At 32.7% G+C, this 14,162-nt stretch overlaps 1 protein-coding gene across 2 annotated transcripts in view; it reads right to left on the bottom strand.

Moving 5' to 3' along the window:
• The window catches only part of LOC143083078 (cysteine and glycine-rich protein 1-like), a 42,303-nt gene extending 32,596 nt beyond the window's left edge, over positions 1–9,707 (bottom strand). The window contains exon 1 of one of the 2 annotated variants that reach the window (XM_076259271.1): positions 9,634–9,707. The gene's annotated coding sequence lies outside the window, so the exon portion shown is untranslated. Of the gene's footprint in view, positions 1–7,518; positions 7,649–9,633 lie in introns of those variants that run through there. The other variant, XM_076259272.1, reaches the window with a different exon arrangement.
• Positions 9,708–14,162: the final 4,455 nt, after the last annotated feature.

Below are 14,162 nucleotides of genomic sequence, written 5' to 3' on the forward strand. Positions count from 1 at the left end.
AGTGGTCCTGAGTTGAATGGTGATAGTCCCATGTCTATACGACTTCCGGTTCTCAAGTTTTGTATTGCATCATATATTTGATGATTAATTGTGACCTTGGTGAACTTTGAAATTGTCCCAATTCTTTTTCTATAATGTTGTCCTTCAACTGTAGATCATTTATCATTTAACAGATTTGAGATATCTATTGTCGTTTTAGAGATAATGCAGTTTGAAGTTTTTCGAGCGGAGGCATGTATTTCTGAATCATCAAGAGGTTACCACTTCAAATGTTTTAGAAATTGAAGAAGTTGACATAGTTATATGTTTGACCAAATACCAAAAACATTCCATGAAAAAAAAACACCAAAAAATCAATTTGAAATTTTCAAGTTTTGCATTGACTTTGTAAGTTTCATAACTTCTATTTATATAATTGATATTGCATCATTATTTGCACTTTGTCAAATGGGGTCATCTGATATATCAAATTGAAGGTCTTAATAAACTCTACTTAAAAATGAAAATTTTAAACCCCCTTTACATCCCAGGGGGACGGGTGGGGTCATTTAGTGCAAACATTCAAATTTCTCAGATGGTAAGGTTGTCGCATATCAAATGAAAGAACATAAAGCGTACATTTCAAATTTCAAATTGACGTCTCCCAAAAATGGGTTGGATGGGGTCATTGAGTGCAAAAAATAAATTTTCTTTTACTATAGGGTTGTTGTATATCAAATGAAAGGTCATGATGTGTACATTAGAAATATAAAATTCCCAACCTCCAAAAATTCGTTGGATGGGGTCATTTAGTGCAAAAATCAATCTTTTTAAAACATGGCGTTGTCGCATATCAAATGAAAGCTCATCTACCCTGTGTTACATATATCATACTTCCGATCTCAAAAATGTAGGCGGATGAGGTCATTAAGTGTAAAAAGCGAAAAGTTACAGAAGGTATGCTTGTCGTATATCAAACGAAAGGTCGTACAAAGAACATTACGAAAACATCACTTTTACAGGAAAGACCTTTCAATTGTTTTACAAACAATTGAGATACTAGTTAAGGTCTTTCCTCTACGCGAGGAAAGACCTTATTGTTTTTCTCCTGTTTTTTTTTTTTTTTTTTTTTTTTTCATCCAGCATTTGTTTGACATGGCCTCCCCTCGTTTCTATTGGAGTTATCAAGACCAAATATGGACCATCGGTAGACCTCATCATGAAGTATTACCAGATGAGGCTGTGTAGGATTTCATCATCTTCTTTAGAAGTTATCTCCCTTTTATTGAGTTTTTTCGACATGGCCCCCCCCTCGTTGTTTTTAAAGATATCATGACCTTATTTGGACAATAGTTAGATCTCATCATGATGTGTTACCATATGAGGCTGCTAAGGATTTCATCATTTTCTATGAGAGTTATGTCCCCTTGAAGCAATTTCTTTCTTTTACATTTTTCTCAAAAAGTATTCAAGATAGAATCCATTTGAAAACGGCAACATGTACAAGACCAGATGGCAATGTTAATTAACATATACAATCATTTTGTTGTTAACCCTTATAAGGAGTTATTTCCCTTGAAAAAATATACACAATTTTTGAAAAATTGTATCTCGAGAACCGGAAGTCGTAAAGACTTGGGACCTACACCAATAATCTTAAGTTCATGTGACCTTTAATTTGCACCCAAGTTCAAAGGTCACCGAGTGCCAAAAAAATTTACGCTGCAATTTCAAGTGTTCATATTAAGAAAACGATAAGAGTTTGCTGCATACTTACAGCGTATAAAATGTTCCTCTCGACAAGCTCTACATTTTATACACTGAGCTCAAAAGAGTTCAACTGTCTGTTCAAAAGTTACGACGGGATGATTCTTAAAAGTATAGTATTATGTGTATATCTTTTTAAAGGTAACAGATATCAACCTACTATAAACTGCAAAGATGATCAGTACTTCAAGACCTTCAATTTGAGGTCAATGTCAGGTCATGATGAAATTTCACCTTGACCTTCACATTACACTATGACCTTGACCTTGTGATATTTGAAAGGTCAAGTGGTCCTGAGTTGAATGGTGATAGTGCCATGTCTTTACGACTTCCGGTTCTCAAGTTTTGTATTGCATCATATATTTGATGATTAATTGTGACCTGGGTGAACTTTGAAATTGTCCCAATTCTTTTTCTATAATGTTGTCCTTCAACTGTAGGTCATTTATCATTTAACAGATTTGAGATATCTATTGTCGTTTTAGAGATAATGCAGTTTGAAGTTTTGCGAGGGGAGGCATGCATTTCTGAATCATCAAGAGCTTACCACTTAAAATGTTTTAGAAATTGAAGAGGTTGACATAGTTATATGTTTGACCAAATACCAAACACATTCCATGGAAAAAAACACCAAAAAATCAATTTCAAGTTTTCAAGTTTTGCATTGACTTTGTAAGTTTCATAACTTCTATTTATATAGTTGATATTGCATCATTATTTGCACTTTGTCAAATGGGGTCATCTGATATATCAAATTGAAGGTCTTAATAAACTCTACTTAAAAATGAAAAATTTAAACCTCTTTTTCATCCCAGGGGGACGGGTGGGGTCATTTAGTGCAAACATTCAAATTTCTCAGATGGTAAGGTTGTCGCATATCAAATGAAAGAACATAAAGCGTACATTTCAAATTTCAAATTGACGTCCCCCCAAAATCGGTTGGATGGGGTCATTGAGTGCAAAAATAAATGTTCTTTTACGATAGGGTTGTTGTATATCAAATGAAAGGTTGTGATGTGTACATTTGAAATATCAAATTCCCGACCTCCAAAAATTAGTTGGATGGGGTTATTAAGTGCAAAAATCAAACTTTTTAGAACATGGCGTTGTCGCATATCAAATGAAAGCTCATCTACCCTGTGTTGCATATATCATACTTCCGATCTAAAAAATGTAGGCGGATGAGGTCATTAAGTGTAAAAAAGCAAAAAGTTTCAGAAGGTATGCTTGTCGTATATCAAACGAGAGCTCATACAAAGTACATTACGAAAACATCACTTTTACAGGAAAGACCTTTCAATTGTTTTACAAACAATTGAGATACTAGTTTTTTCTTTTTTTTCTTCCAGCATTTTTTTGCCACGCCCTCCTACCGCCTTTATTTGACTTATCAATACCAAAATTGGACCATAGATAGACCGCAACATGAACTTTTACCAGATGAACTTTTGTAGGATTTCACCATCCCTTTTAGAAGTTATCTCCCTTTTATTGATTTTTTTCAACATGGTCCCCCCCAAAATAAGTTAAAAGATATCATGACTTTATTTGGACAAAAGGTAGATTTCATCATGATGTATTACCATATGAGGCTGCATAAAATTTCATCATCTCCTTTGAGAGTTATATCCCCTTGAAGCAATTTCTTTTATTTGCATTTTTCTCAAAAAGTATTAGAGATAGAATTTAATTGAAAATGACAGCATGTATAAGAACAGATGGCAATGTTTATAAACATAAACAATTAATTTGTTACTAACCATTATAAGGAGTTATTTCCCTTTGAAAATTAAAAATAATTTTTTAAAAATTCTATTTCGAGAACCGGAAGTCATAGAGACTTGAGACCTACACCAATGATCTTAAGTTCATGTGACCTTTAATTTGCACCCAAGGTCAAAGGTCACCGAGTGCAAAGAAAAATTACGCTGCAATTTCAAGCTTGCATATTAAGAAAACGATAAGAGTTTGCTGCATACTTACAGCGTATAAAATGTTCCTCTCGACGAGCTCTACATTTTATACACTGAGCTCAAAAGAGTCCAACTGTCTGTTCAAAAGTTACGACGGGATGATTCTCAAAAGTATAGTATTTTGTGTATATCTTTTTAAAGGTAACAGATATCAACCTACTATAAACTGCAAAGATGATCAGTAGTTCAATACCTTCAATTTGAGGTCAATATCAGGTCATGATGAAATTTCATCTTGACCTTCACATTATACTATGACCTTGACCTTGTGATATTTGAAAGGTCAAGTGGTCCTGAGTTGAATGATGTTAGTCCCATGTCTCTACGACTTCCGGTTCTCAAGTTTGGTATTGCATCATATATTTGATGATTAATTGTGACCTTGGTAAACTTTGAAATTGTCCCAATTCTTTTTCTATAATGTTGTCCTTCAAATGCAGATCATTTATCATTTAACAGATTTGAGATATCTATTGTCGTTTAAGAGATAATGCAGTTTGAAGTTTTGCAAGCGGAGGCATGTATTTCTGAATCAACAAGAGCTTACCATTTAAAATGTTTTAGAAATTGAAGAGGTTGACATAGTTATATGTTTGACCAAATACCAAAAACATTCCATGGAAAAAAACACCAAAAAATCAATTTGAAATTTTCAAGTTTTGCATTGACTTTGTAAGTTTCATAACTTCTATTTATATAGTTGATATTGAATCATTATTTGCACTTTGTCAAATGGGGTCATTTGATATATCAAATTGAAGGTCTTAATAAACTCTACTGAAAAATGAAAATTTTAAACCCCCTTTTCATCCCAGGGGGACGGGTGGGGTCATTTAGTGCAAACATTCAAATTTCTCAGATGGTAAGGTTGTCGCATATCAAATGAAAGAACATAAAGCGTACATTTCAAATTTCAAATTGACGTCCCGCAAAAATTGGTTGGATGGGGTCATTGAGTGCAAAAAATAAATTTTCTTTTACGATAGGATTGTTGTATATCAAATGAAAGGTCATGATGTGTACATTTGAAATATCAAATTCCCAACCTCCAAAAATTGGTTGGATGGGGTTATTAAGTGCAAAAATCAAACTTTTTAGAACATGGCGTTGTCGCATATCAAATGAAAGCTCATTTACCCTGTGTTACATATATCATACTTCCGATCTCAAAAATGTAGGTGGATGAGGTCATTAAGTGTAAAAAGCGAAAAGTTTCAAAAGGTATGCTTGTCGTATATCAAATTAAACGAAAGGTCATACAAAGAACATTACGAAAACATCACTTTTACAGGAAAGACCTTTCAATTGTTTTACAAACAATTGAGATACTAGTTGTATTAATCATTATTAAATTGTATGAAAATAATTTACACAACAACAGATGAGACACAAAATTTAATTATATATTTACCGAGCCACAAATTTATAGAAGCTGTCATTATACATTTACAAATAAATAAATGATAAACAGAAATCTGGCTTAAGATACATGTCTTTACCATAGTATCTCTTACAAAAACAATGATTTAAAGGGTATATACACACATATTGAGTCCAGAGGTAGTTATTTCAATATTTTTATACAACAAACCGATTAAAAATCTAATAATTGACAAATAAAAGAAATGTTGATTGATTGTCGGTTCTTAATGCCACTTTCAGCTCCTTTGACTACCGTACATGTATATATATAGTGTCTGTGGGGTCAGTTTTTTTGGTGGAGGAAGCACCTGCCATGTGCAGGGTTCAAATGCTTGACCTCGTGTTGACAGGCTAGTGATGGCTGATACAATAGATGATCTCTTTTTTTTTCAGCTTTTTCTTCGGGAATGAGGAAAATATTTAATCAACTATTATTCCCTGTTATTTACTGTGATATGACTGTGATATGACCTTTCTCCAGCTCTTTGTTTTAACCAGTGACATTATATGAATTCATGACTTGATGAATACTTCAGTAGCTCTTGAAACTAGTTGTGTCTTTAGCCTTACAATGTACATTATCTCATGTTTTTTTTTATTCTGTATTTTTTCTCAATAACACTTGACAGACTTGGGTCACTGCTTTCTGTCTTCTTGCTTTTATTGTTTTGTAATTAATAAAAGTCATTGTAAGTTGATGTGCCTTTTGACTACATTTTCATTTTGTAAACTGCTTATCATGTGTCAATTAAATTGATGACTACTCGTATATGATGACTTTATCTTGTCAGATATTGTTAAGCTAAATTTTTGGTAGCATGATGCATATGAAAGAAATAAGTTACACAATTAAATGCATGTACATGTACTTATGTAAAAGGTCTATGCATATATTAATGGGGTAAAAAACAACAACACATAACAGTTAAATAAGTGACAAATAACATGAAATGTATCAAGTGCATATACATGTACATGCAGAATACTTCCATTATTTCAGAGTGTATGCAAAATAAAAACAATCTATTCTATTATTTATGAAATAGAAACTAAGAAAGTATTTTGTTGAAGTACATGTCTCTCAGAATGTCCTTACATTAGTACTGTACATGCATACTTAACAACTCAAATATTGCACCACATCTTACCATATATATCCGAAAAGTCGAAAAGAAATTGTGAAATTAGTCAATTTCAACTTGGTCATTAGACAATAACTCTATTTAAGACACTGAAAATCAAAGTTGTTTTAGGTGTTAAAAACATGTACACACCACTCAAGTTTTCAAAAATTTGACATTTTGGTAACATTCTTTTTTATCTGATATATCTGAAAATTCACATGTTCACCAAATTTGATATTTATGACATCAGAAATATTGTGTCAAAAATGTACACTTATCTCATTTTTTTATTCAAAAGCATTTTTTTTCAAATGTTATGTGCAACTGAAATGTTTACTCCCAAAGAAATTAAAGGTGGTGTGTTGCCTTTGTTATTCAGTATAGTTTAATTTCAATTCCTCTTCTTTGTGAACTCATGAAATACTTAACTAACAATTATCAATGATTATGTCATTATGAAAGATTTATGTAAGTTGAAGCAAAGTGAAAAAAAATAAATAATATGAAACATGCCAGCTATAACATTTAAAACTTACTAAAAATAAATTTAATTAGTCCTAAGTCTGAATCACAGATAGTTCTTTATCACTTTATTCCTATTTTCTCCTGTTTAGAGCTGACTCATTGGTAAATTTTAAAGAGTTCTAACAGATGCAATATCTTAAGCACACACTAAATTAATTACAACGCTTCATTGATAAGACATGGATTCTTTAGTTCAGAAATAGTTAAGATATACATTTAAATTATAAGATTATGTTAGTGTTACAATCTTATCATCTGTGTTCTGATTAAAGAAGAATGCCCGTTTGAAAAGGAAAAATCAAAAAGGATTTTGTATCTAACAGCTGATCATTAATTCTAATCAATACAAAGTCAATGGATAAACATTTTAGATTTTTCACATATATCATGTACATGTAAACATTTTGCAACTTTGTAATTCTCAGCATTAAGAACATATTTCTTAACATCTGATAATTCTCACAAATATATATATCAATTACGTAATTTATTTTCTATCTGATTATCAGTTAAAGGGAAATGACATTCCCTAAATTTCAAAATATTAAAGCGAAAAAAGTTTATATTTTTTAACATCTGATAATTCTCATCAATATATCAATTACGTAATTTACTTTTCTATCTGATTGTCTGTAACATTAGGAAATGACTTTCCTCAAATTCAAATATTAAAGTGGAAAAAAAATTATAAACCGAAAACATTCAATACAAATTTATAAAGACGTTACCTTCTAGAACATGTAGAAGTTGATGATCCGATTAATGAACCCTTATCACCTTCACAAATTCAATACACATATCATACTCATTTTCTCAGGCTATTATGAGCTATTATGAACTATTTGTCAACACATTTATACAACTACTAATCAGTAATATAGTAAATATTTATCCATTTTAAGTATGTGATCTCACCTTAAACGAACTACCTATAAAGGTGGAATGCATGGAATTTTAAAAATCTTGATACCTAAGGTAATAGGATTAATAAATGCATTTATCTAATCAATATATATCAGATTAATGGGTGCATATATATTTATTACCTTAAATATCTTGACTCAAAAGGTATCAATACCTGAAATCTAAGTACATGTAAAATAAAATGTACTTATTTGACAAAAACAAGACATATATTATAGGCTTTTTTAATTTCATGTTTGTATATATATATATATATGAACCCCCAAAAAATATAAGAAAAAAACAAATTTAAAAAATCCAAACAAACAAATACATTTTACTGTCAAGTCAATTAACTGGGTCAATATTTATGGTACTTTTTCATTGGAGTCTTTATTGATTGGCCCAATTAATTTATTTTAAAAACAAACTTTTATTTATCAACAAGCACATGTATAGATTTTAAGTTGAAGAATCTTATCTCATGTTACCTTAAGCAATTACATCGACAGATAACATCTGTCAGACATAGCAGATTAAATGCAGATGAGATTTTTAACCTCAAGGGCTATGTTTACATTAAAGTTATATATACACTATAAAATATATGTACAAGAAATATGTCATGAAAAACATGAATGTATACAGTACATGAAGTCTGAAGGCAGTGTAAGCTAAATACAATCTACTTAAAAATTTGTAAATTGTACATGAACTTGTAGTTGTATTATACTGTAAAATGTACAACATTGTACAACAGGTTTTCTTGCTACTCAAAAAGCGGAAGAGCGTGGATTTAGCCAATACAAAAAAAGACTTGTTATTTCAGGAAGATTCCAAGGGAAAAGAGGAAAGACCATCTTTTGTCAGAGTAATTGAATTTGATATACATTACAACTTTGCTTTCTTCAATAGTTGACCATATTATATAGAAAGAAAGAAGTATAACTTTATAACTTTTATTTCTCTCAATTGCTGTGCACATGCATATACAATGCACATGTATGTGGTACTCATTTAGCTCAGTAATTGAAGAAAGATTACTGTCTGTCAGGTGTTTGAAACCTGTCTTCTACTAGATTTTTTTCATGAGATGGTCTGCTGTTACAAATTCATATATTTGAACATCATAAAACCAGAGACAATCACGTATAGAGTGTAAAATATATTACTATTCATATCTTCTCATATATGTCATATATATATCTATTGTGCTCTTTCCAATAATATTGAATTGAATATAAATGTGCATTCTTTTTCAATGGGAATTTTGAGGTCACAATGTTTTCTAAATAACAGAATAACATGAAAACCCATTGTATGAGGATATGTTCCAGCATAAAAAAACAATACTTTATATTTATATCCTCCAAAATTATGATAGAATGTTCAAACAAAATATTTTTTATTTTTTTTATCTTGTCATGTATACTTGCATTTTAATGTGTTTTTGTTTGCATTTTATAAATCATCCATTCACCTTGTGAATAACAACAGAGACATATGATATAATAAGTCTCTGGTGGCAATAGGTCATATCAACATTAATAGTTGGTTTAAAAACAAAAGAGAAGCATTTATATAGTCCATATTTTCCTACATGTACATTTTTTGTATCTTTCATCCGCGAAAGAAACCTCTATGACCACACCCAAATTCTATCAGAGTACTCTATTGATCTTGAAAAATTACGCAATTATAAAATCTGAGATGACAATTATAATTTTATTCAAAACATAATTTATCTTTATTATGCCATGCAATGTCAAACTGAAAGAAGCGCCAAAATATTTGTTTTTATTAATCTTTTTGTTTATTGCAGGCCTTTCTGAACAAACTCTATACAATGCACATTTTCGGAATTATGCCTATTTAAAGGTCCATTTAAACCACAAGGTTATTCACTAATTAATGTGTTTGTTAAAGTACCTATGTCTTACCTGTCAAAATTCACGCCGGTTGTTCTTGTGTTGTTTTCCTAATTTACACCGGAAGTACTCGGTACCTGTTTTAAATACACGCATCAGTAAGTTCGCGTAGCGGGAAATTTAAAAAGTGGCCTGTACAAATCTGAGACTACTATATATGTTTTATATTGAATGATTGACTTATAGGGTCTTTGCATCGGAACTAAACACATTTATTCAAAAACCAGTTGTTGGCATGACAAGGGTTATGTTATGATGGTATGATCACGGTATGATAGATCTAAACCCCTAACGGGAAGGATTGTGCCTGATATTCATATGAAGAAATCATAATCTTTCAATCAGTTTAATTGAAGTCTGGAGCTGGCATGTCAGTTAACTGCTAGTAGTCTGTTGTTATTTATGTATAATTGTCATTTTGTTTATTTTCTTTGGTTTCATCTTCTGACATTAGACTCGGACTTCTCTTGAATTGAATTTTAATTGTACGTATTGTTATACGTTTACTTTTCTACATTGGCTAGAAGTATAGGGGGAGGGTTGAGATCTCATAAACATGTTTAACCCCGCCGCATTTTTTGCGCCTGTCCCAAGTCAGGAACCTCTGTTCTTTGTTAGTCTTGTAGTATTTCAATTTTAGTTTCTTGTGTACAATTTGGAAATTAGTATGGCGTTCATTATCATGCACTGAACTAGTATATATTTGTTAAGGGGCCAGCTGAAGTACGCCTCCGGGTGCGGGAATTTCTCGCTACATTGAAGACCTGTTGGTGACCTTCTGCTGTTGTTTTTTCTATGGTCGGGTTGTTGTCTCTTTGGCACATTCCCCATTTCCATTCACAATTTTATTAATTCGTAAACATATCTAAATATTTGGTTTGTATGCATGTGTACTGTTTATTGGTCGTTAAGGTTACAGTTGAGTAGAATCTTAGTGTAGAAATGCATGGTTTACGCTAGAGAAAGAGTTAGGCAGATTTAGACGTTTGGCGGGAAAATTAGTGGCCGGGTCGAAAGTTATAGGGGTGATTGTAAGGGACTCTGAGTCTCTATGCTCCGTAAGGGTTGACATTTAGAGAACACCCCTGTCAAGTAAATAGTGGTAACGACCACGAGTATATAAGACAGTGAGAAACGGCACTTGAGGCTGTCGGTTGTCTGTCGATGAACTGTCATCCTTCAACCGAGCGTACGTCGAATATGTCAAGTGCTAGAAGAGCTTTGATATTCAGAGGACACTTTGTACTGGGTACAAAGTGAACGTACAGGTTGATTAGATTAATAACAAGGCAGACTGTCCCACTTGGAGGACAGGCTGTACCAGCCCGCACTATCTGGTAGTGACAGACTGTCCCACTCTGAGGACAAGTTGTACCAGTCCGCACTGTCTGTTAGTGACAGACTGTCCCACTCGGAGGACAAGTTGTACCAGGCTGCACTGTCTAGTAGTAACAAACTGTCCCATTCGGAGGACAAGCTGTACCAGCCACCTTGTCTTATAGTGAAATACGCCCCATTAGGAGGACAGGCTGTTATATTGTATAAACTTGTATATATAAGAGTTCATATTTACTTGGTATCGGCAAAGAGCCCGTGCATATATTTTGGTTCATTGTGCATAATTTAGATAGTTGTAGTTTTTAGCATTAACGTATTGTTTGTGGACAACTTGGATCTAAGTATTTACTGGAACGGACGTTTGAGATATAAACGCCTGGTTACACGTTACACATTTTTGGGTGACAGTGTACCGGTATATACCTTTCTACATGCAATCGGGATACCACATTCCAGGGACATTCTATACTAGTATAGACTGTCCCTGCACATTCTAATTGTTGTAGAGTAACCGTGTTGTTGTTAATAGAGTTGGATGGAGTGTTGTCTCATTGACACTCATACCACATCTTCTTATATCTATTGTAAATATAGATACAATCCATTTAACCCATTGTCATTTGATCTTACAATAACACCTATTCTTAAAGAGCCCCCCCCCCCTTCCTTAAAGGTAATCAATTCAACTCTGTCGAAAGATCTTAATTTGGTCATTGTCTTCAGCAGTGCTACCTAATAAAATTGAGAAAGGAAATGGGGAATGTGTAACAGCCGAAGGCCATCAATAGGTCTTCAATGTAGCGAGAATCCCCCGCACCCGTAGGCGTCCTTCAGCTGGTCCCTTAAAAACATGTATACTAGTACAGTGATAATGAAAATCAAACATATCGTGTAACAAAGCACAAACTACTGACCGTATGGGTTTTACTAACCCCCTAAGGATCCGCAGGGGGTCAACGGCAAACCATATAACTTATAAAATGATTCCCCACTTGTGAAGTGGTCTTGGTGTTTTGTTATGTACACACGTTTAAAGTGGTCGACTAGTAAGGTACTTGATCAAAGACGAGATTTATTATATATGTATGATAAGTTTCAAATAATAAAAGTCAACCAAACACGATATCCGTTGAAATCATTTGATTTGACAACCTTTTCTTCTTAATATACTGTACTTTTGCAACCGAAATTGTGTCAATATTGACCTCCTATTCTCGTGTTTTCATTATTGTTAAACGAACATTTTCGTAGAATTTAATTTTCACAGATTTGACTTTAAAAATCATAGTCTCCTATTAGATCCATTACATATTAAAACAGAATACAGTGGCGTAACTAGGTTATTTTCAAGTGTACGCCCAAACCTCAGCGAGTGTTTTGAGGGTCCCAATCGGATCCAGACTAAAGCATCCACTTTGGTTCTGGGTACGAAAAGGGGGGGGGGCAAAGCCCCTCAAGAAAACGAGTTATGGAGAAAGAGATACCATTTATGTCACTAAAAACTCCTTAAAATCAACATACTTTAGAGCCTAATTTGTTTATCTCTTATGTTTAATTTACTAGTAATAATATTGTGTTGATTTGGAATCTAATGGTCATTGGTTTAAGATAAAATGTCCAAACCAGTGACTTTAATGTGTGTATAAAAGGAGCCGCACTCAGACTCAGACTGCTAACACAAAGGTTCCTGGTTCGATTCCAGTTCCAGGATGAAAATTTCAGGAAATAAATTTTCGGCACTCCCTTGACACAATTTGCGACTATGTTCTTAAGGAAACGATGATAGTCGGTCGGAAGTGGACGATAAATGGCTGACCCGTGTTAAGAGAGAGCCATATCTCTTGCACGTAAAAGACACCCTTGTTGATTTCGAAAAAAGAGCAGGCTACATGTAATGCCGTTACAAGCCAGCATTCGCACCTGCAAGTGGGAAGGGATTAATATAAGTTACAATAACTTGTTTCCCCAATCCACTTTAACAAAATATGTTTCAACTAAAACCCCTAGTTTGTGTACATTTCATTAATGAAATGAAGTAAATAATTTTCATAGATGTTCAGGTCAATATGGCAATTCGTCAAGGGTTCCGTTAAAAACCTTGATTTTTGCCTGGGATTACTTACCGCGAAAAGAGAATTTATTTTTCGTTTCATTACAGGTTTTAAAAAAGATCAAACATTTTCTTAGAAAAAAAAGTCTTGATCTGGAATATTAACTTCTACCCAAGTTTTATGAAAATCTCTGAAGGTTTCAAATTGATCATGTAAAACTTGTAATCCCAGAACGACTGTTAATTGCTAAAAGTGCGTTGTCAACTGAAAAATGAAAAAAATAATACTTTCAAAATTTTTCTTAATAAAAAAAACCTTCTGCCATAGATTCATAAAATTCGATGAAGGTTTGACAAAGTTATTGATGTGCAACAAACTTTTACCCCAGACTGTATCTACATGTTTACTTCAAAAAGAAATTCCTTTTTATCAGTAAAATACGGGAACATTTGAAATATTATTTCATCATTATAAACTGGTACTATAAGTTTTTTTATCACAAAAAACTTCTGGTCAACTTTTTGCTTTGAAAATTTCATGAAGGTTTGACAAAGTCAACGATATTAAAACATCTTGAACCACATACTCAATCTATATGGTTACGACGCCAACGAAACCTATGATCTCTGTCACTCTTTCGCGAAATAATGTTGCAGGTTCGATAAAACTGCAAACACATATCGAATATCAGCAGTTAATGAAATAATTCAGTTAAACCAAAGGGAAGTAAGTAGAATTCACAGTAGATTCAGACTTTGACAAAAAAATGAATAAAAAAATAACACGGTACCATTTGATTGAAAAATAAATGTTGTCACTTTTATTCGCAATTAAAAGCTACTGTCTGAAAACAGATTTAGAAGGCTGATGTGCTTTGAACCAGTTCTTTTTAATTTATTTAGATAAAAATAATTTGTTTACTAAAATTCAAGTGTACGCCCGGGCGTTTTGACGTAAACGTAGCTACGCTCCTGGAATATCTAAATTGCAATTAGTCTAAAATAAACATTTTCGTAAATATGTTTTTTAAAGGTGCCCAAACTGAAATTAGAATACGAATCATTATTTACTTGAAACAAAATGATTCGTATTCTAATTTCAGTTTGGGCACCTTTAAAAAACATATTTACGAAAATATGTATAGGAAAAAGT

The sequence above is a fragment of the Mytilus galloprovincialis genome, chromosome 7 (genome assembly GCF_965363235.1).
Source record: "Mytilus galloprovincialis chromosome 7, xbMytGall1.hap1.1, whole genome shotgun sequence".
Lineage (NCBI taxonomy): Eukaryota > Metazoa > Mollusca > Bivalvia > Mytilida > Mytilidae > Mytilus > Mytilus galloprovincialis.